This window comes from Lepidochelys olivacea, assembly GCF_965140295.1.
Source record: "Lepidochelys olivacea isolate rLepOli2 genome assembly, chromosome: 2".
Classification (NCBI taxonomy): domain Eukaryota; kingdom Metazoa; phylum Chordata; order Testudines; family Cheloniidae; genus Lepidochelys; species Lepidochelys olivacea.
The window spans coordinates 143706281-143727681 of record NC_140412.1 but is presented as its reverse complement, the minus strand read 5'-3'; the positions used below and the strand labels follow the sequence as shown (position 1 = coordinate 143727681).

Here is a 21401-nt window from a genome sequence, read left to right as displayed (position 1 = left end):
CTAATGTGATGCCAACTTTTAAAAAGGGCTCCAGAGGCGATCCCGGCAATTACAAGCCAGTAAGTCTGACTTCAGAACCAGGCAAATTGGTTGAAACAATAGTAAAGAACAGACTTGTCAGACACATAGATGAACATAATTTGTTGGGGGAAGAGTCAACATGTTTTTTGTAAAGGGAAATTGTGCCTTACAAATCTACTAGAATTCTTTGAGAGGGTCAACAAGCATGTGGACAAGGGGGATCCACTGGATATAGTGTATTTAGATTTTCAGAAAGCCTTTGACAAGCTCCCTCACCAAAGGCTCTTAAGCAAAGTAGGCTGTCATGGGATAAGAGGGAAGGTCCTCTCATAGATTGGAAACTAGTTAAAAGATAGGAAACAACGGTTAAGAATAAATGATCAGTTTTCAGAATGGAGCGAGGTAAATAGTGGTGTCCCCCAGGGGTCTGTACTGGGACCAGTACTATTCAACATATTCATAAATGATCTGGAAGAAGGGGTAGACAGTGAGGTGGCAAAATTTGCACATGATACAAAACTACTCAAGATAGTTAAGTCCAAATCAGACTGCAAAGAGCTACAAAGAGATGTCACAAAACTGCCTGACTGGGCAACAAAATGGCAGATGAAATTCAATGTTGATAAATGCAAAGTAATGCACGTTGGAAAACATAATCCCAACTATACATATAAAATGATGGGATCTAAATTAGCTGTTACCACTCAAGAAAGAGAGCTTGGTGTCATTGTGGAAAGTTCTCTGAGAAAATCCATTCAATGTGCAGCGGCAGTCAAAAAAGCAAACAGAATGTTGGAAATCATTAAGAAAGGGATATATTGTAAGACAGAAAATATCATATTGTCTCTATATAAATCCATGGTATGCCCACATCTTGAATACTGCGTGCAGATGTGGTCGCTCCATCTCAAAAAAGATATATTGGAATTGGAAAAGGTTCAGAAAAGGACAACAAGAATCATAGAATCATAGAATATCAGGGTTGGAAGGGACCCCAGAAGGTCATCTAGTCCAACCCCCTGCTCAAAGCAGGACCAATTCCCAGTTAAATCATCCCAGCCAGGGCTTTGTCAAGCCTGACCTTAAAAACCTCTAAGGAAGGAGATTCTACCACCTCCCTAGGTAACGCATTCCAGTGTTTCACCACCCTCTTAGTGAAAAAGTTTTTCCTAATATCCAATCTAAACCTCCCCCACTGCAACTTGAGACCATTACTCCTCGTTCTGTCATCTGCTACCATTGAGAACAGTCTAGAGCCATCCTCTTTGGAACCCCCTTTCAGGTAGTTGAAAACAGCTATCAAATCCCCCCTCATTCTTCTCTTCTGCAGGCTAAACAATCCCAGCTCCCTCAGCCTCTCCTCATAACTCATGTGTTCCAGTCCCCTAATCACTTTTGTTGCCCTTCGCTGGACTCTCTCCAATTTATCCACATCCTTCTTGTAGTGTGGGGCCCAAAACTGGACACAGTACTCCAGATGAGGCCTCACCAATGTCGAATAGAGGGGAACGATCACGTCCCTCGATCTGCTCGCTATGCCCCTACTTATACATCCCAAAATGCCATTGGCCTTCTTGGCAACAAGGGCACACTGCTGACTCATATCCAGCTTCTCGTCCACTGTCACCCCTAGGTCCTTTTCTGCAGAACTGCTGCCTAGCCATTCGGTCCCTAGTCTGTAGCTGTGCATTGGGTTCTTCCGTCCTAAGTGCAGGACCCTGCACTTATCCTTATTGAACCTCATCAGATTCCTTTTGGCCCAATCTTCCAATTGGTCTAGGTCCTTCTGTATCCTATCCCTCCCCTCCAGCGTATCTACCACTCCTCCCAGTTTAGTATCATCCGCAAATTTGCTGAGAGTGCAATCCACACCATCCTCCAGATCATTTATGAAGATATTGAATAAAACCGGCCCCAGGACCGACCCTTGGGGCACTCCACTTGATACCGGCTGCCAACTAGACATGGAGCCATTGATCACTACCCGTTGAGCCCGACAATTTAGCCAGCTTTCTACCCACCTTATAGTGCATTCATCCAGCCCATACTTCCTTAACTTGCTGACAAGAATACTATGGGAGACCGTGTCAAAAGCTTTGCTAAAGTCAAGAAACAATACATCCACTGCTTTCCCTTCATCCACAGAACCAGTAATCTCATCATAAAAGGCGATTAGATTAGTCAGGCATGACCTTCCCTTGGTGAATCCATGCTGGCTGTTCCTGATCACTTTCCTCTCATGCAAGTGCTTCAGGATTGATTCTTTGAGGACCTGCTCCATGATTTTTCCAGGGACTGAGGTGAGGCTGACTGGCCTGTAGTTCCCAGGATCTTCCTTCTTCCCTTTTTTAAAGATTGGCACTACATTAGCCTTTTTCCAGTCATCCGGGACTTCCCCGGTTCGCCACGAGTTTTCAAAGATAATGATTAGGGGTATGGAAAATGATTAGGGGTATGGAACAGCTTCCATATGAGGAGAGATTAATAAGATTGGGACTTTTGAACTTGGAAAAGAGATGACTAAGGGGGGATATAATAGAGGTCTATAAAATGATGGCTGGTGTGGAGAAAGTAAAGAAGGAAGTGTAATTTACTCCTCATAACACAAAAATTAGGGGTTACCAAAGGAAATTAATAGGCAGCAGGTTTAAAACAAACAAAAGGAAGTATTTCTTCAAACAACGCACAATCAACCTGTGGAACTCGTTGCCAGAGGATGTTGTGAAGGCTAAGACTATAACAGGGTTCAAAAAAGAACAAGATGAATTCATGGAGGATAGGTCCATCAATGGCTATTAGTCAGGATGGGCAGGGACGGTGTCCCTAGCCTCTGTTTGCCATGAGCTGGGAATGGGTGACAGGGGATGGATCACTTGATGATTACCTGTTCTGTTCATTCTCTCTGGGGCACCTGGCATTGGCCACTACTGGAAGACAGGATACTGGGCTAGATGAACCTTTGGTCTGACACAGTCTGGCCGTTCTTATGTTCTTATATTCTTATGAGGGAGCTGATAGAATTATAGTTGTCTGTTCTGGCAGCCAAACTAGAACCAACATGAAAATGAGGCTTTGCACTGGGGAGAGGGGAGTGCTCAAACATTTAAAGGGACAGGATATCACATAGAGAAGTTCCATACTAGCAGTTGGCAGGGCTGCTACCATAGAATGACCATGAAAATAGAGACAGTCTTGACAATTTGAAATGAAAAAAAAATAAGATTATAGACCATTTGAAATCCAGTGTATTTCTTCACTCTGTTTCTTAGTCACTGCCTACCTAATAAAAGAATAACCTTTTAATCTCACTTTTCCAGAAACAAAAATTGAACAAAAGAGCTGTCTCTCTCTCTCCTCCTATTTCTCCTTAAATAGAGGTCATCTAATGTACATGGAATGTAGCTCATCTCTAGGACCTAAATACACAAAGACTGTTATTGCAAGATTGAAGATGTTATGTGTCTGACCTTTTTGGTCATGTCATGTTTGCCAGCATATTGCTACATAGACAGTGGGGATTGTCTGAAAAAACCTCAAAGCCTTTTTGGTCTGGGTACCTGTGGGAAAAAGGTAAACAATACTGGGGCTTTCAGAAGTTAAGATTTGCTGGCCTATAAATTATTAATATATCAATTACATTCTTAATAATAAAAGTTTTTCTTCCTCACTCCATGTATTAATAGAATTTGCCACCAGTGAGTCAACATACATAATTAGTTAGAATGAAGGTTCTTTCAAATAAATGGATATGATTTTTGCCTTCTCTGGCATCTACATACTATTTGCACATCCAGTAGGTATTCACTACAAGATGCCCCAAGAATGCTTATGTAACGCTGACAGACCCCCGTCATCAGGATCAAACCTGGGACCTCTGGAGCTAAATACATGAGCCTCTACTGCATGAGCTAAAAGCCATATGGCTCTTAGCGAACGCTGTAGAGCAGACTCATTAACACTCTGTCTCTCTCTAAGTGGTCCCGGTGCCACTAGATGGTACAGAACACCACACCCAGAAGGTGTGTGGGTTACACTTACAGTTGTAGGTTTGCAATGCTTCCCAGGGGTACACAGGATTGTGAGGCACCTCACTACCACCTGTCCATAGCATTAGGAGGCCTTGTCTGTGCCTGCCAGGGGTCAGTTTCCTGACTCCACTGGACTCAAGCAACACCTACACTCCCCTCTCAATCTGCACAGGCTGCACTGTCCCCCTGCAGGCTAATGATAGAATCATAGAATATCAGGGTTGGAAGGGACCTCAGGAGGTCATCTAGTCTAACCCCCTGCTCAAAGAAGGACCAATCCCCAATTAAATCATCCCAGCCAGAGCTTTGTCAAGCCTGACCGTAAAAACTTCTAAGGTAGGAGATTCCACCACCTTCCTCGATATCCCATTCCAGTGTTTCACCACCCTCCTAGTGAAAAAGTTTTTCCTAAACCTCCTCCACTGCAACTTGAGGCCATTACTCCTTGTTCTGTCATCCCCTACCACCGAGAACTGTCTAGATCCATCCTCTTTGGAACCCCCTTCCAGGTAGTTGAAAGCAGCTATCAAATCCCCCCTCATTCTTCTCTTCCGCAGACTAAACAATCCCACTTTCCTCAGCCTCTCCTCATAAGTCATGTGTTCCAGACCCCTAATCATTTTTGTTGACCTCCGCTGGATGCTTTCCAATTTTTCCACATCCTTCTTGTAGTGTGGGGCCCAAAACTGGACACAGTACTCCAGATGAGGCCTCACCAATGTCGAATAGAGGGGAACGATCATGTCCCTCGATCTGCTGGCAATGCCCCTACATATACATCCCAAAATGCCATTGGCCTTCTTGGCAACAAGGGCACACTGCTGACTCATATCCAGCTTCTCGTCCATTGTAACCCCTAGGTCCTTTTCTCCAGAACTGCTGCCTAGTCATTCGGTCCCTAGTCTGTAGCGGTGCATGGGATTCTTCTGTCCTAAGTGCAGGACTCTGCACTGGTCCTTGTTGAATCTCATCAGATTTCTTTTGGCCCAATCCTCTAATTTGTCTAGGTCCCTCCATATCCTATCCCTACCCTCCAGCGTATCTACTTCTCCTCCCAGTTTAGTGTCATCTGCAAACTTGCTGAGGGTGCAATCCACACCATCCTCCAGATCATTTATGAAGATATTGAACAAAACCGGCCCTAGGACCGACCCTTGGGGCACCTCACTTGATACCGACTGCCAACTCGACTTGGAGCCATTGATCACTACCCGTTGAGCCCGACAATCTAGCCAACTTTCTATCCACCTTATAGTCCATTCATCCAGCCCATACTTCTTTAACTTGCTGGCAAGAATACTGTGGGAGACCGTGTCAAAAGCTTTGCTAAAGTCAAGGAACAACAAGTCCACTGCTTTCCCCTCATGCACAGAACCAGTTATCTCGTCATAGAAGGCAATTAGATTAGTCAGGCATGACTTGCCCTTGGTGAATCCATGCTGACTGTTCCTGATCACTTTCCTCTCCTCTAAGTGCTTCAGAATTGATTCCTTGAGGACCTGCTCCATGATTTTTCCAGGGACTGAGGTGAGGCTGACTGGCCTGTAGTTCCCTGGATCCTCCTTCTTCCCTTTTTTAAAGATGGCCACTACATTAGCCTTTTTCCAGTCATCCGGGACTTCCCCGGTTCGCCATGAGTTTTCACAGATAATGGTCAATGGCTCTGCAATCACATCAGCCAACTCCTTTAGCACTCTCGGATGCAACACATCGGCCCCAGGGACTTGTGCTCGTCCAGCTTTTCTAAATAGTCCTGAACCACTTCTTTCTCCACAGAGGGCTGGTCACCTCCTCCCCATGCTGTGCTGCCCAGTGCAGTAGTCTGGGAACTGACCTTGTTCGTGAAGACAGAGGCAAAAAAAGCATTGAGTACATTAGCTTTTTCCACATCCTCTGTCACTAGGTTGCCTCCCTCATTCAGTAAGGGGCCCACACTTTCCTTGACCTTCTTCTTGTTGCTAACGTACCTGAAGAAACCCTTCTTGTTTCTCTTAACATCTCTTGCTAGCTGCACCTCCAGGTGTGATTTGGCCTTCCTGATTTCACTCCTGCATGCCGAGAGATATTTTTATACTCTTCCCTGGTCATCTGTCCAATCTTACACTTCTTCTAAGCTGCTTTTCTGTGTTTAAGATCAGCAAGGATTTCACTGTTAAGCCAAGCTGGTCACCTGCGATATTTACTATTCTTTCTACACACAGGGATGGTTTGTCCCTGTAACCTCAACAAGGATTCTTTAAAATACAGCCAGCTCTCCTGGACTCCTTTCCCCCTCATGTTATTCTCCCAGGAGATCCTGCCCATCAGTTCCCTGAGGTAGTCAAAGTCTGCTTTTCTGAAGTCCAGGGACCGTATTCTGCTGCTCTCCTTTCTTCCCTGTGTCAGGATCCTGAACTCGACCATCTCATGGTCACTGCCTCCCAGGTTCCCATCCATTTTTGCTTCCCCTACTAATTCTTCCCTGATTATGAGCGGCAGGTCAAGGAGAGCTCTGCCCCTAGTTGGGTCCTCCAGCACTTGCACCAGGAAATTGTCCCCTACACTTTCCCAAAACTTCCTGGATTGTCTGTGCACCACTGTATTGCTCTCCCAGCAGATATCAGGGTGATTGAATCTCCCATGAGAACCAGGGCCTGTGATCTAGTAACTTCCGTGAGTTGTCGGAAAAAAGCCTCATCCACCTCATCCCCCTGGTCCGGCGGTCTGTAGCAGACTCCCATCATGAGATCACCCTTGTTGCTCATGCTTCTAAACGTAATCCAGAGATTCTCAGGTTTTTATGCAGTTCCATACTTGAGCTCTGGTCAGTCATACTGCTCCCTTACATACAGTGCAACTCCCCCACCTTTTCTGCCCGGCCTGTCCTTCCTGAACAGTTTATATCCATTCATGACAGTACTCCAGTCATGTGAGTTACCCCACCAAGTCTCTGTTGTTCCAATCACATCATAATTCCTTGACTGTGCCAGGACTTCCAGTTCTCCCTGCTTGTTTTCCAGGCTTCTTGCATTTGTGTATAGGCACTTGAGGTAACTCGCTGATCATCCCTCTTTCTCAGTATGAGGCAGAAACCCTGCCCTCTCACATGCTCCTGTTCATGCTTCCTCCTTCCTTCCTTCCTCTTCCCCACTTACCTCAGGGCTTTGGTCTCCTTCCCCCGGTGAAACTAGTTTAAAGCCCTCCTCACTAGAAGATAATAACAGAGTGAATCCATGGTCCATTTTACCACCAGGGCTTCTTTCTCGATTACAGAATAGGTCTTCTCTCGCGGGAACAGCTCCCTGCTAATATACAGGATGGGGTGTTCACTGCCCCCTACTACCTGTGATAGAACTGCTCCTAGGCCCACGTCTGAAGTGTCTGTTTGTAACAAAAACTCCTTGGTGAAGTCTGGGCTGTACAAGACAGGTTCCTGAGGGAGCCGGGCCTTCAGATTTTAAACGCCTTCTCTGTGGTCCCCCGGATCCTTTTAGGACCCTCGTTTTTGAGGAGATCGGAAAGGGGGGATGCAATGGAGGAGAACCCTGGGATAAAGCAGCAGTAATATCCGGCTAGTCCTAGGAATTGGTGTACATGCTTCTTTGAGGATACGTGGGGCACAGCTGGAGGGCCATAATCAAGGGTCAGATTATGCCCTTTCCCAATGTGTACCCGAGGTACATGGTCTCATTCCCAAGGTGACATTTGGTGGGGTTCATCATCAGGTTAGCCTCCTTGAGGGAATGCAAGACCATGGTCACATGTTTCATATGGTGTTGCCGTGATGACTATAAATCACCACTTTATCTAGGTACACGGCTGCATATCTGCTATGGGGATGGAGAATCTGGTTCATCAGCAGCTGAAATGGGGCCAGGGTCCCATGCAAACCGAAGGGCATGGTCTGGAACTGGAAAAGCCCAAAGCAGGTGGAGAAAGCATTTTTTTCCCCTGGACTCAAGTGTGAGGGGGATCTGCCAATAGCCCTTTGTTAAGTCTAAAGTGGTGATGTATTCCACCTTTCCCAGCTGGTCAAGCAGTTCATCCACCTAAGGCAACAGGTAGGCATCGAACTTTGATACTGCATTGATCTTGCGGAAGTCGATGCAAAAGTGGGTGCTTCCATCGGGCTTAGGGACCAGTACCACAGGACTTTTCCCGTTGCTAAATGACTCCTCAATCACCCCCAATGCTAACACTGAGCAGAGTTCCTCTTTCATGGTCTCTCTAAGCTTCTGGGGGAGGGGCTGGATTTTTTTTCTGAACTTAATGCCTGGGTCCATCTGAATATGGTGAGTTATCAGGTGAGTCCACCCCGGTCGGGTCAAGAAAATGGAAGAGAACATGGTGATCAGTTTTTGTACCTGCCCTCTCTTGTCTGGGGTAAGATTGTCCCCAGTCTTGACCATTCCTGGAGTCGAGGCCTCCGTGGCCTGTGGGCCTAGTTCAGGCACTGGTGGGTAGGGCGCTGTTAGTAAGCCTTCCGGGGCTTTCTACAGTTTTAACAGGTTCACGTGGTAGATTTCTCATACATTACGCTTATCCGGTTGCTTGATTTCATAGTTCACCTGCCCCACAAGCCAAATCATGTCATAAAGTCCTTGCCAGTGGGTCAGGAGATTCGACTCCGAACTGGGGAACAAAAGCAGCACCCGGTCACCGGGCTGAAACTCCCGGAGATGCGCCTGTTTATTGTAAACCGCTTGGGTATCCTGGGTATGTAGGAGGTTCTCCCTAGCAAACGAGCCTAGGGCCTCAAGCCTCTCCCACAGATTTAACACACACTGTACCACGTTGTTGGCTTGGGATGGTTGCTCTTCCCACATTTCTCGCACAAGGTCTAAAATCCCCCGGGATTGCCTCCCATATAAAAGCTCAAATGGTGAGAAGCCAGTGGAAGACTGGGGTACTTACCGGACTGCGAACGAGAGGCGAGAGCAGCTGATCCCAATGCTGGACATCCATCAGGATGAACCTTCGGAGCATTGTTTTTAGGGTTTGGTTAAAGTGCTCTACCAGGCCGTCCGTTTGGGAGTTGTATACAGATGTTCTTAAGGTCTTGATTTTGAATAACTGGCAGAGCTGCTTGGTCATCTGGGAAATGAAGTTTGTCCCTTGATCTGTCAGGATTTCCTGGGGCACCCCAACTTGGGTGAAGATGTTCCTAAACACCATAGACACCTCCTTGGCATTCATGGAGTGCAGCAGCACTGCTTCGGGGTACCGAGTCACATAGTCCACTACAACAAGAATGAACTGGTATCCAGAAGCACTCTTCTCCAGTGGGCCAACTATTTTGACTCCAATTTGCTCAAAAGGTACACTTACAAGAGGGAGGGGGATCAACGGGGCTCTCTCAGCTGGCCGAGGTGCGGTGAGCTGACACTCTGGGAATGAGGCACAGAAGTCTGCCACGATCAGTAGACCCCTGGCCAAAAGAACCGGGCTAAAATCCAGGCTAGTGTCTTTTCCCTTTCAAGGTGCCCAGCCACGGGTATGGCATCAGTGAGTTGCATAACTTTCCTCCAGTCCGGTGGGGCACCGAGAGCTGATGTCAGACCTCTTCCGTCAGTTGGTCTCTTTGCGGTACAGACAGTCACCTTGAATCTCAAAGTGTGGGAACCGTCCCGCTTCGTGGGGTTTGACAGTCTCCCCATTCACCGCTGCCATCTGGGTGTATGCCCCACTCTGGGTGTTGTCAGCCCATTGCTCCTCCACAAAATCAGAGAGATGAGTCAGAATCTCCAATTCAGATATTGGGAAAGCTCCCCTCCTGGCTAGGAAGGGGCCTGGTTGGGTTGGGTTGATGCTGAGGACTGGGAAGTCCCTTCACCAAGGTCAGCAAGCTCCCCCACCCCTGTAAGGGTCGCATCTTCAGGCCGTCCGGAGGCCGGAGGTAGGGGCCCTTGGCTGTCGGACAGGGGTCCCACCAGTTCTGCTAACAATTCCCCAAAATAGTTCCAGTCCCTACCTAAAATAACTGGGTAGGCCAGAGTCGGGGCCAGACCGACCATCAGGGGCCCCTCGCGTGTCCCCACCATTAAAGTCACTTCTGTGTGGGGGAAGGCCCTCACATCCCCATGCACTCATTGTAACATAATGGTGCCCTGGGTTGGGCCAGAATTAGGCACCACTGTCCTTCATACTAGGGTCTGGGCACACCCTGAATCAACTAGTCCCGTCACTTCTATCCCATTTACTTGCAACGGGATGGTCAGTTTTGCTGGGTCACCCAGACGTGCCCGTGCTCGCCGAGTCCAGATCTTTCCAAAGCTACATTCTATGTACAGACAGTTTCTGGACCAGTGTCCAGAACAGCTACAAGTAAAACACAGGTCCTGATCTTGAACCTCCTGCTTGGGTACCCAGGCGGCCTGGTCACGACGGGTCTCCCCAAATTCTGGGCTGAGTACAGGTCCGGGCTGGGCCTCCGGTGGACCTGTGGGTAACGGCTCTGGATCTCTGGGTCGGGGGGCTCTGGCACCCCTGGATCCTCTGGATCCTTGAGCCCTCTGAAGCTCTGGTAGGGAGGGATGATGCCGACGTTCCTCATGATCCTGGGGTCTGTAGGTCGTTCTCTCCTTTAGGGGCATGGGGCTCTTGGTTCAAGCCAACCCCGAAGGGGGCCTCATCACGGGGGACTTGCCAGCTAGGTAGTTCTCCATGAGCTGGATGGCATCCGTCATGGTGTCAGGGTGATGTCACAACATCCACTCTCTTCCACCAGGGGGCAGGATCCGGACAAACTGCTCTAGCAGGACCTGCACCCCTGTCTTTGCTTCTGGTTTGAGCAGCTTCTGGACTACCAGGGAAGTGTTGCTGGAATGTTTCCTCCAAGATATCTAGGGTGTCGAGGATTGCTGCCTTAACTTGGACATAGTCCTGGGTGGCGGCAGGGTCTAAAGCACGGTATGTGGTCTATGCTATCCTAGTTAAGTACGGGCCAGCACTGCATCTACCTGGTCTACCCACTACTGTGGCCACCCGCTTGAAAGTCTCTAAGGAGGCTTCAGGATCATCGTCAGGCCCCATTTTGGCAAGCTGGATGGGGCGGGGTTAGGTAGCTTTGCTGGATGCCACCTATTGGACCAGCTGCTGCTGCTGCTGTTGGGCGGCCAATTCATGAATTAGCTGCTGCTGCTGCATGGCCACCTGCTGCAGGAGTTGTTGTTGTTGTTGATGGTGGGTGTTTTGCTCGTTCATCCATTTCAGCAGCTGTTCCATCTCCATTCAAGGGTTTGTCCTCGGGACTTTCTCTCTCTCTTTCTCTCTCTCCTTTTTTTTTTCTTTCTTTCTTTTTCATTCCCTTCAGCAGGGACTAGGGCGATGCCTGCATTCTACACCATTTGTGATAGGGCCCTCAGTGGCCAGGAAGTCTAGTGGCTAGATCATTGGTTAGGGAAGCTGTAAGGGGACCTGACCCCTCCTTCTCCTTTAGGATCTGGCCAAGGGTCCTATGTTGCTTAATCCCTAAACAGGGGAGATGGATCTTCCTCCCAGTCGTGAGCGGGGGTTCAAGGCCTGCTTTCCTGGCCTGCTCCCTATGCAAGTCCTTTTAGTTTGGGGGGTGGCTTTGCTAGTCCAGTTGCCCCAGAGTTGGGGCTTCTCTGTAGGATCCTCTTGGACGGGGAAGATTTGCTTGCCTCCAGTGGCTGCGTAGGCAGGCAGGTTGGTGGTCTGTGCCTTCGGCCAGATATACAGAGAGCTCCTGCCTCTTCGCCAGTCAGCCCTTGACTGACCCAGGCTCCCTTCTTTTCTCCCCGCTCCAGGCCTGGCATTGGAAGCAGGTATAACTGGGCGGGGCTAGCTGAACCCACAGGTTTCTTTAACCCCTGCTGTGCCCAGTTGCAGTCTCTTTGCTCCTTCACAAGAATATTATGGCCACCTTACTTTTTCCTACACAGACTCTCTCCTGGAGACTTTGCAATCTCTTGATTAGCATTTTGCTCACCTGATTAGCATTTTGCTCAGACTGTAAATAGGTGTTCATTGTGAAGTATACAATACTCAATTTACTTAAAGCCAGACAGGTAGATCAGAGTCTCCTGCCTCAAAGAAACTTATATATCACCTTCTGGTGACCAGCCCCAACTCACAGACCTTAACAGCATTATTTTCAGAATATATATATGTAACTCCTTACACATTATCTTTACGTACATGTTATCCGTACATACATTTCACAATGATTATGATAATCAGTGTGACACGCTCTTTCAATAGAGACCTTACAAGCCACGCTTTGATTAACAATTATGTAGAGATCAAACCCAGGGGATACCTATAATCATTTGCACCACTTTGCCCTCTGCCAGTGGTCACAAGGTTGCAAGACAAAGCTTGGCTTTAGAGGACTGTGATGGAGTGCACAAACCCCACACAGGGGAAAGGACGGTTAACAAGCAGCTTTGGGCCCAGAAGGCTTCTCCCAGCTGCATCTGTTGGGCATGCTCATAATGGAGGTGGAGCTTAAAAGGGCACAGCACAGCTCAGTCAGGGTGGACAGTGCAAGACAGCAGACCTGCATTGGTAGCTCCTGCAGGGATACAGCTGGAGTCCTATGCTGTGTGGAGCTGACCTCTATAGAGAGCTGCAGGCCACCACTAAAGAGACAGCAGAGCACCTAAGGGGAAAGAACCTCAGGAACCTTTCATTTGAGTATGCGTTGCAAATCAATGGGCCTCTGGAAAGACAGGGGGTGTAGTAAGAAGTAATCCAGGGAGCAGGTTTGGTGATACCTTTGCCCCGGCTGCACACCTGACCTGCCAGCTGGAACCCAGTGGAGTGGAAGGATGCCTACCCACAGATTCTAAATCACTAAGCGCTATTGCCTACCCACAGGCTTTAAGGCACTACGACCAAACCACTGGCTTGTGACTGGAGCCACAAGGGGATATAGGGAACAAGTGCTCTGACCACTAGCCCTACCCCTTTTCCTCTCCCAAGAATCTATACATCAGTTTCAGGGGTTTGTTCACTGCTTGCTACTACTGGGTTCCAGCCTATCCAATTGCCTTCCACCTTTTAAAAGGTGGATTAACCTTATCAAGTACGTTGTTCCTTTCACACTTATGGCACCAAAGTCTACTGAATACATTACAACCAGTTTATTATATGTGCAATGCCTTCTAAAATGTATTGGCTACAAACAAAATTCTCTTACTCTCTCCTTCTTGCCTACTCTACTGCATCACCTGGGGAATGCCTAAGAAAATAGGTGAGCTTTGCAATTTGCCTCGAAGGCCAGAGGACCAAGCCTCCACTGGACAAAGAGGGGAATGGAGGTGAGGTGTGCGAGGAGTCAGTAGTCAGTTCCATATTGAAGGACCCTTCAGAAAGAATGAACTGCTACCAGCTCTTCTTATTTAAGTGAGAGTGAGGGAGATAACTAGGCCTAGAGAATTTTACATTTTGAATCTTTTCCTGCCTCCTTTAACATAAAAAAGAGCATTATATTAGCATATAAACATGGATCAAGATTTAAAAATACCTGAGTTACTTTCTAACTGAAAGGGAATTTATTGACAGCTTAATATACTTTACATTCAATTTTCTCAATGCATTCACAAAGTATTAGAGTTCATGTATATGTGTGCAGTGCTAGGTGCTAATGGTACAATCGCCTATTCTTGTTGCTCTCATTTGATTAATTGCCTGAATGCCAGTACTCTGCCTAGGATGGATTTGGGAGCCATATCCACACTATTGCCAACCCCATATGTTCAAAATGTCTCCTGGAGCTGAAGCTGTACGAAAAACACCAAATATTGTACGACTCACTATAAAATTGCAGGAATTGGCAATATTGTCTACAACGCACTGGGCTCAATTCAAAGGTGGTACGTAAGGTGGTAATATGTTAGTCTTTCTTACATTCAGACATTTTTTCTTACATTCAGACAACCACTTCCTGATATGTTAAGTGAGTCTAAGGGTATGTCTGTGCAGTAAATGAAGGTGTGATTATAGCACAGGTCAGTATAATTTATGCATTAAAGAGAAGTGTAATCTAAGATTGTGATTCTTAGGCTTCCTCATGCTCAGTTAAACTGAACAAGATGAATTAAAATATATTACCTCACCTCTAAATTTGTCCCAGTAAGTCAGACCCTCTCTCTTCCTTATGCTGACGTAGACTCACGGGAATGGGTCTGAGTAGGTCTAGGGCAGGGGTTCTCAAATTTCATTGTACCGCAACCCCCTTCTGACAACAAAAATTACTACACGACCCCAAGAGGGTGGACTAAAGCCTGAGCCCTGCCTCAGTGGGACAGGATGGGATGGGGGGGGGTCAAAGCCAAACCCCAAGGGCTTCAGCCCCATGCAAGGGGCCTGTAACTTGAGCCCTACCACCCAGAGCTGAAGCCCTCAGGCTTCAGCTTTGGCCCTGGGGCTTGAGCTTCAGCTTCAGCCCCAGGCCCCAGTAAGTCTAACAGCAGCCCTGGCAACTCCATTAAAAAGGGGTTGGGACCCACTTTGGGGTCCCGACCCACAGTTTGAGAACCACTGGTCATGGAGAATCTAAATTATACAAAGGAGCCTGATTATCTGTTGGCTTGCATGTTGTGTAATCATTTACACCAGTGCAGAATGAATGCAAAGTGAATATAAGATACTACCAATCAGATGATGATAGAATGTTCAAGGCAATGGAAAATTAGGCCAGGGGGCTTAAGGGCTTGTCTACACAAGGAAGCTGTACTGGTTTAACTAAATTGGTTAAAAACTGATTTAAGTTAAACTGGTGCAATTTCTGTGTGTGGACAAGGCTTCAGTTATACCACATTGCACATCAGCTCTAAATTTGGGCCATGGTGTGTAATACATTTGGGGACATATAAATTTACAGTAAGTGTAAGTTACATGTTAAGCATGCATGGCTTGAATGAGTCTAAGGCGAAAATTTGCAAACTAGGGTTTCTAAAGTCAGGTTCCTAAAAATGTATTTAGACTCTAAATATAGGATTAAGAACTTAACTTTAGCTTGAAAATATTGGCCAGAATCTAAGGAAGTCTAAATTGGTGTGCGCAGGTTGGTTGAACCCATTAATTTTATGATCACTCATTACCTAACAATCATTTTTTAAAACCTTGTTTTTTACTTAGGAAGCCTGTACTGTATTACGTGGGTCCTGTCGTTTTAAAATATCTTTACTGCATATTCCCTAACCAAAAATACTGGAGTTAAGACTGGAATACTTATCAATAACTTACAAGGGTTTAACACACACAAAAAATAAAAAACAAAAGAACAAAAATGAATAAAAAACAACATAAAACAGTGCATCTACCAAAATCCAAACATTTATCAATTCAGTGAAAAGGCTAAAACATTTGAAACCATACATATGCTCGGAATAAGGCACCTAAATCCTGTTAACTCTTCATCCAGAGCAATGCCCTGGAAAAAAACAGAATTGGTTTGCATTTGACTCTGTAAATCAAGTTAAACTTCCTCCCTCAGGTTCCCTACCTTGGTTCTTGCTCTACCTCATAGTTTTGCCTCTCTGTAGCCCCCCTTCCAAGGTTCACAGCATCTATTGCAGACCTTGGTAGGCCAGCTAAAAACATGTGCCTATTAGAGAATGAGGTCCAGAGTAGCTCCTGACATTTTTTAAAAATCTGAGGAGTACCAAATATGGGACTTTGAGCAGAATTAAAATTTGGAAATGGGCAGGAGAGAGGAGAGGAGAGCAGGGAGCTTGGGAATAGAAGGCAGAGGTCTTGCGGGAGATGGCTGTGGACTTGGAGCCGAGAAGGCTGCAGGACCTGCCCTGGTCCAGGGAGCTTGGATGCTCAGTAAATGCTATGAAATGGGGTAGTTGGGAAGCCCTGGAAACTCACTTTTGCTTTTGTAGGTTTGTAAATTTGGCTTTAGCTTTCATAAGCAATAATGCATTTATTACTTGCTACTTAGTCGCCAGATAGAAAAGAATTAGAGGTTTAACTCCTGAAAGGGAAATTTTTATTTCTGGTTCTGATTTTGCCCAGAATACGTTCCCTATAAATCCTGTCATATAATTTATTGGTTGAAAAGTATAAATTAAAATCAACATGCCTTTCATTGAATTTAGTTGTGGGGAAGTCTGCAGATGACTTTTAGTCTTGTTTGTCTGCTGTTGTATATTATTAGCTCTGAGGAATGTTACCACAGGGTATAATTCAGAAAGTAAAAAAAAAATCACAGCCTGTAATCATAGTGTTTGAGGAGAGTAGTTCTAGTGACAATCCTATGGACAGAAATGGCTCCATTTCTTGGCTGGGTAGTCTGAAATTAAAGCAACATGATATAGTAGTTAGGGATATTTAAGTCATGAGGATGTAAGTTAAAACCATGCTATTTTGGTCTGGAAAACAGTTTAATGAAAAAACCCCCAAACAAAACAACAAATATAGACCACAACAACAAAAGAACACCCCAAAATAATATAGAAAAGTAGCCCATCATTAATATTTTAGTTCCAAACACTGATTATCTCAGATTCATATTTGCTTGCCTATGGTTTATCATAGAGTTAATGGTGCTTTGACTTATAGTCTTTCCTTAGAAAAGCCTTTAATAAACACAAAGGCCCCATATCTACCTTTAGTTATACTCTGCAGCTTCCTTTAGATTTGGCTGGATTTACACCTGTGAATCTGAGGGCAGAACTGGAACCTACCAATCATTTGTTTACTAAGAGACGTACTGGCACAGAGCTGGAAAAATAGAAAGATGTCATACATACAGATTGGTTATCAGTACACTTGTTATGACCTGTTAATTGCTTGTGAAAGGATTTAGACAGCAACCACCTGATTTCAAATAAAAATACCAAGAAGGAGTGCAAACTGTAAACTGTATTTTATACAAAAAGGAAAACAAAATAGAAAATCAGTAAACAGTGAGCGGTGGAAAGATTACAAGCAAAGATTAGAAGTTTAGAGTCCTGAAGTTTAACATCCCAAATGTATAGTGTCTTTCATCCCAAAGGGTTTTACAAATGACAGAGGAAAAGCTGCACATATTGCAGTAATGCAACATCCTCTGAGGTAAAATTAAGCAATTGCTTAACTAAACTGCTAACAAGTGGACCAGAGATGGAAACCAGACCAAAAAAAAGCTACGTGTGGTGCGGGGGACTTTGAATCAAACTTGCAAGTCCAGAGCTGAAGCCCACACTTAGGAGTGTATCTGCTTGCCTAAATTTGCCAAAATGTTTAAATCCCTAGACTCATTAATTTTTTATTTAGCCACCTAAATAGGTGGCCAGATTTTCAAAAGTACTGAGCTTCCATTTCCTACACTGAAATAAATGGGAAGCACTAAACACTCAGCAATTCTGAAAAAAAGAGCACTTATTCACTCACTTAAAGATGGACTTAGAAGCCCAAATCTAGGCTACCATTTTGAATAACTTGGCCACTGATTGTCCTGGACTTGATGTTGATAAGCAACTCTTACTATTAGGGCAAAATGTTCCATATCCAAATAAGGAAGGATAGTTGTTCACTTAGGAGAAGTGAAGAATAATAAGTTGCTTCCATATATGGATCTCTACTTCCTCCTACCTTACAGTCCAAACTGAACCCCTACAAATGAGGGAAAGGAAAAAAGCTACTCCCAAGAAAAGCACTTTTACTACCAGCCTCTGAAAGAAACTGCAGGACCTGAGAGCAGCAACATTTTTTTGGCAGGTAAGATACCGTACACTTTTATGCTACAAAATTCCTTTTTAGCTATGATCTTTAACAAACACCAACAACATAAGCAGATCAAATAATGGAGAACTTAAAGATCTTACAGGTCACATTTTAAAAAACAAGACACCATGCAGACACGTGTAGAAACACACAGGTAGTTTTGAGTACAAAAAGATAGTTGAACCTACCCATCTAATCACATTCACAAGCTACTATTATGTGCATGTAATCACAGAAATTGAATGTTCAAATATAGACATATAATTGCCTGTGCATTTTTATATGAGTGGACATCTACTTTTAAAAAACTGAACACTAAATGTTCATAAATGTAGAATGAATAATAAAACATCCACACAAACAGTTACTTTTAATCAAACTGTTCTAGGTAAAATAACAGTTTGAAAAACTGGGATGTTACTGAACTAATACAGCAATATATCCCTGCTGTGCATTATTATGTGTCTGTTTGGAAATGTATATAGAATTTACTCCAAAGTCAGCTTTCCTAAAAACTAAACAGTGATGTAATGACTAAAGCAGTGGTTCTCAACCCACAACCCGTGGGCTGCTTGTGGCCCAATCAGCACATAGCTGCAGCCCATGTGACATCCTCAGGGCCATTCAGGAAGTATATATGTTGTGTGGATGCAGTCCACAACACATAGAAACCTGCATATCCGGTTCACAATGGTAAATAGGTTGAGAGCCGCTGGACTAAAGGACAAATAGGCAGGCATTTTTTAGAATCATATCAATACCACATGAATCTACTGATTCACAAGACTATTCCGCATTTTCCATTTAAGCTATAAGCTATAAATCAGTTCCCACCTCACAAAACCCATCCTGTTTATTTATACAATTTTTGAATATTATTGGTATTTTAATAGTGTTTATTTAGTCTTTTTTTTTTGTTTTGTATTTTTTGAACTCTTTGGTTGCAAATAAAGCATTTTGTGTTCTCAATCCAATTTCCAGTGCACAGATCATAGAATCATAGAAGATTAGGGTTGGAAGAGACCTCAGGAGGTCATCTAGTCCAACCCCCTGCTCAAAGCAGGACCAACACCAACTAAATCATCCCAGCCAGGGCTTTGTCAACCCGGGCCTTAAAAACCTCTAAGGATGGAGATTCCATCACCTCCCTAGGTAACCCATTCAAGTGTTTCACCACCCTCCTAGTGAAATGAAGATGTTGAACAAAACTGGCCCCAGGACCAACCCCTGGGGCACTCCGCTTGATACCGGCTTCAACTAGACATTGAACCATTGATCACTACCCACTGAGCCTGACAATCTAGCTAGCTTTCTATCCACCTTATAGTACATTCATTCAATCCATACTTCAACTTGCTGACAAGAATACTGCGGGAGACCATATCAAAACCGTTGCTAAAGTCAAGGTATACCACGTCCACCACTTTCCCCATATCCACAGAGCCAGTTATCTCATCATAGAAGACAATCAGGTTGGTGAGGCATGAGTTGCCCTTGGTGAATCCATGTTGACTGTTCCTGATCACCTTCCTCTCCTCCAAGTGCTTCAAAATGGATTCCTTCAGGACCTGCTCCATGATTTTTCCAGGGACTGAGGTGAGGCTGACCAAGATTCTCCTTCTTCCCTTTTTAAAAAATGGGCACTATATTTGCCTTTTTTCAATCATCTCAGACCTCCCCCGATCACCATGAGCTTTCAAAGATACTCCACAAAGGAGAATGGCTCCACAATCACATCAGCCAATTCCCTCAGCACTCTCAGATGCATTGCATCTGGCCGCCTGGCCTTGTGTACGTCCAGCTTTTCTAAATAGTCCTTAACCTGTTCTTTCACCACTGAGGGCTGCTAACATCCTCCCCATATTGTGCAGCAATGTGGGAGCTGACCTTGTCCTGTGAAGACAGAGCCAAAAAAGGCATTGAGTACTTCAGCTTTTTCCACATCGTCCGTCACTATGTTTCCTCCCCCATTCAGTAAGCGTCCCTCACGTTCCCTAACCACCTTCTTGTTGCTAACATACCTGTAGAAACCCTTCTTGTTTCCCTTCACATCCCTTGCTAGCTGAAACTCCAATTGTGCTTTGGCCTTCCTGATTATACCCCTGCATGCTTGAGCAATATTCTTATACTCCTCTCTAGTCATCTGTCCAAGTTTCCACTTCTTATAAGCTTTCTTTTTGTGTTTAAGCTCGCCGAAGATTTATCTGTTGAGCCAAGCTGGTCGCCTGCCATATTTGCTATTCTGTCTGCACATCAGGATGGTTTGTTCCTGCTCCCTCAATAAGGCTTCTTTAAAATACAGCCAGCTCTCCTGGACTCCTTTCCCCCTCATACTAGCCTCCCAGGGGATCCTGCCCCTCAGTTCCCTGGGGTCAAAGGTCAAAGCCACCTCACAAAACCCATCCTGTTTATTTATACAATTTTTGAATATTATTGGTATTTTAATAGTGTTTATTTAGTCTTTTTTTTGTTTTGTATTTTTTGAACTCTTTGGTTGCAAATAAAGCATTTTGTGTTCTCAATCCAATTTCCAGTGCACAGATCATAGAATCATAGAAGATTAGGGTTGGAAGAGACTTTTCTGAAGTCCAGGGTCTTTATTCTGCTGCTCTCCTTTCTTCCTTTTGTCAGGATCCTGAACTCAACCATCTCATGGTCACTGCTGCCCAGGTTGCCACCCACTTCTACTTCCCCTAACAATTCTTCCCTGTTTGTAAGCAGCAGGTCAAGAGGAGCATGCCCCCTAGTTGGTTCCTCCAGCACTTGCACCAGGACGTTGTCCCTAACACTCTCCGAAAACTTCCTTGATTGTCTGTGTACTGTTGTATTGCTCTCCCAGCAGATGTCAGGGTGATTGAAGTCCCCCATGAGAACCAGGGCCTGTGATCTGGAAACTTCTCTTAGTTGTCCGATTATGAATCTATGAAAGCCTCGCTGGTGGTCTACAGCAGACTCCCACCACGACATTACCCTTGTTGCTCTTGCCTCTAAACTTAACCCAAAGACATTCAACAGGCTTTTCTCCAGTTTCATACTGGAGCTCTAAGCAATCATACCACTCTCTTACATACAGTGCAATTCCTCCACCTTTTCTTCCCCGCCTGTCCTTCCTGAACAGTTTATACCCATCCATGACAGTGCACCAAGTCTCTGTTATTCCAATCACATCGTAGTTCGTTGACTGTGCCAGGACTTCCAATTCTTCCTGCTTGTTTTCCAGGCTTCTTGTGTTCGTGTACAAGCACCTAAGATAACTAGCCGATTGCCCTACTTTCTCAGTATGAATCAGGAAGCTTGATGTCTATGAATGAATTGCATGAACTAGCACCCTTGAGGTTCATTATGTATTACACCTCTCACATAGTCCCAGGTGACGGGAGAAAGAGTAAGGAAGGCCTCATGTCTCTTTTGCATCTCTCTAATGGGCTGTCCTGGGAGCTGCCACGGCCTCCAGCACAAATTAGACCATGATCTAACTTACAGGAGTCTTGAAGGTTGCTTCAGGATTGCTCTCCAGAAGTATCAGAGCCCTACACTGCGACTGCCCTGGAGGAATTCCTCAGGAGGGCATTCAACAGCCCTTTTGTGCTGCCTCTTATTGGAAGTCTCAGCAGAAGGGTTAAGGACTGAATAGGGGGAAGGACTGGCATCATTCAAGATACTCAAGCCAGAAGGTTCATGAAGCAAAGG

General features: G+C 45.3%; 1 protein-coding gene across 5 annotated transcripts in view; it reads right to left on the bottom strand.

Moving 5' to 3' along the window:
• SEMA5A (semaphorin 5A) overlaps positions 1–21401 on the bottom strand; it is a 659545-nt gene that overhangs the window by 85718 nt on the left and 552426 nt on the right. The gene's annotated exons all lie outside the window — the stretch shown is intronic.